The following is a 2,606-nucleotide window of genomic DNA, read 5'->3' as shown; positions in this document are numbered from 1 at the left end:
GTGTGTGTGTGTGTGTGTGTGTGTGTGAGTGTGTGAGTGTGTGTGAGGGTGTGTGTGTGTGTCTGTGTTTGTTCCCCCAACATCGCTTGACAACCGATGCTGGTGTCTATTGATATTACCATTTATTGCATGCAAAGCACTTGGAATTCTGTAGAGAATTTACCTCTCCATCAGTGTGTGTTATCAATTACAGTATTCCATTCTTCACTAAAGTGCTCTAAATTGGACCTAGATGAAATAATATTTTAGATTTTGTCGTCCCTCTGATCATTAAGTGCAAACACCTATTATCTATTTGCTACATTTATTTTCATCCACCAATCCTTGTGCATGCATGGATGACATTTCTCTCTATGTCACCTTTATTAGAAATTTTGTCCAAAAAGCGCAAATGCATCAGAACACAAGAAAGTACTTAAATAATCCTAGTTTTCTTGAGTCATCGCCGTTTCCTTTTTCTCTTCATTTCTTTTATTTCTGTTTTTGCTCTGGTTTAGATTCTGATTCTCTACCATGTGAAGAAGAAAAGGCGTTTCGTTTATGTTCCCAAGAAATAAAAAAAATTATAGTCTGTCTTCCACCGATTTCTAAATAAATACTGTAATATATTATGATTTTGGTCAGCAGCCATCATTTGTGAGATCTTAGTTCGCAGCCGAAGTAATCAGTCATAAATTCCATCCACCATACAGCATTCGTTTGAAACCCTGGGTAAGATATGTTGAAAAGAGATGTTACAACCTGACTTTGCTTCTTCAGATATCTGTAACCTAATTTCCTGGGGAAAACTGTAGTCTAACTTCTTGAAACGCAGATGTTGCTCTGACGTTCAGTGATGAACGTTGACGTAACAGAGAATATAAATTTAATATTGTTTGAAATGAGTTATTCTAGTTACGACTTATTATTGCTCGACACAGGTGTTAGCAACATTAAACCTCATCACATTAATCACGTTTTGTTATATATATATATATATATATATATATATTCTTTTCCTTTATTCTTTTACTTGTTTCGGTCATTTGACTGCGGCTATGCTGGAGCACTGCATTTGATCGAGGAAATCGACCCCTGAACTTATTTATTCTTTGTAAACCCATTACTTATTCTACAGGTCTCTTGCAGAGGATTGCGGTTACCATCAGGAGAGACCATGGGTGAACCCGACGGTAGTCGGTGTAGATATTTAGGGATCTTGGAGATGGATGACATTCAACGTAGAGAAATGAAAGTCAAGGTCAGCGAGACGTATCAAAAAAGGGTGAAAATAGTGTTGAAATCCAACCTGAGTGCCAAAAATAGGATTACCGCAATTAATATCTAGGCAGTTGCGGTGGTCAGATGTAGTGCGTCCATGGACTAAGGAGGAAATATCAACACTGGATAGAAGGACGAGAAAGTTGATGACGCTGCATGGGGCGCTACACCCTAAAGCAAACGTAAACAGACTGTATATGAAAAGAAAGAATGGTCGCAGAGGACTAATTAGTATAGATCATTGTATAAGGAGTGAAAGGAGAACGCTTGTATTGCCATTTATGTATAAGATGTATGTGTGTCTGCGTGTCTGTGTGCGAGTATTTCTTTGCGATGGACAGGCCACCTGTGAAAAATTGTTGTCAACTTACTCCCTCTCTCCTTAAAACTATGCATTTCTCACACCCACTTTTCTTTCCCTTCTTCGGCGTTTTAAAATATGCTTATGTGTACGAGTGTGTGTATATATGCACGACTACGGGGCCCATTATAGATATTTATTAAAATTCAATCAGTCCATAACTCTACTAGATGTTAGTTTAACATGTATGCAAAGTTTCGTCAAGATTGGTTCACTGGTGTAAGTAGCAAGACAGAAAAAATGTCACTTATGTATAAAATGTGTGTGTGTGTGTGTGTGTGTGTGTGCGCGCGCGCGCGCGCGTATCTGCGTGTGTGTGTGAGTGTTTCTTTGCGATGGAAAGGCCACCACTGAACAATTGTTGTCAATTTACCCTCTCTATCCTTAAAGCTATCTATTGCGAGCAGAAGCGAGCTACCGCCATCTCTAACAGAGGAGGTGTCCAGTACTGGAGTGAGGCAGAAAGAGACCGAAACCAGGTTTGTCTGCTGGTCCTGTCGCTAGAAGGTGGTAGGGGTTTTCTCCCCTGCTCGCAATATCTCCAATGCAACTGCGCATCGTTATTCGGCTAGAGGAGATGTTCTCATGGAGTTAATATATCTCAGTAAAGTCCGTTCGAACGGACAGCCGTTTTGAAGTGGCTGCGAACATTACTTGAAATATATACAGAATGTAGCGAAAATGGTATTAGATATCTAATTACATCAACCCCAGCACAAAACTGGTATTTATTTTATCGATCGGGAAATGATGGAAAGCAAAATAGATATCGGTGGATTCGAACTCAGAAAGTGAGGGCGGAGGAAACCCGCTCACCATTTTGCTCAGCTTGCAACAGATGCCGCCGGATCGCCACGAAACAATAATAGCACAAAGAAACTGATACAAGATACATTAATCATTGGCAACAATTAGAGACATAACAATTACAGCGCTGGCTGATTAGTTATACCTGGTCAATATTATTTATTGTTATATCTTCTTT

At 39.5% G+C, this 2,606-nt stretch overlaps 1 protein-coding gene across 1 annotated transcript in view; it reads right to left on the bottom strand.

The window, feature by feature from the left end:
* The window catches only part of LOC128250516 (uncharacterized), a 73,340-nt gene that overhangs the window by 26,304 nt on the left and 44,430 nt on the right, over nucleotides 1-2,606 (bottom strand). The gene's annotated exons all lie outside the window — the stretch shown is intronic.

The sequence above is a fragment of the Octopus bimaculoides genome, chromosome 22, assembly GCF_001194135.2.
Source record: "Octopus bimaculoides isolate UCB-OBI-ISO-001 chromosome 22, ASM119413v2, whole genome shotgun sequence".
Taxonomy (NCBI): Eukaryota; Metazoa; Mollusca; class Cephalopoda; order Octopoda; family Octopodidae; genus Octopus; species Octopus bimaculoides.
This window is presented reverse-complemented; position numbering and strand designations above follow the sequence as displayed.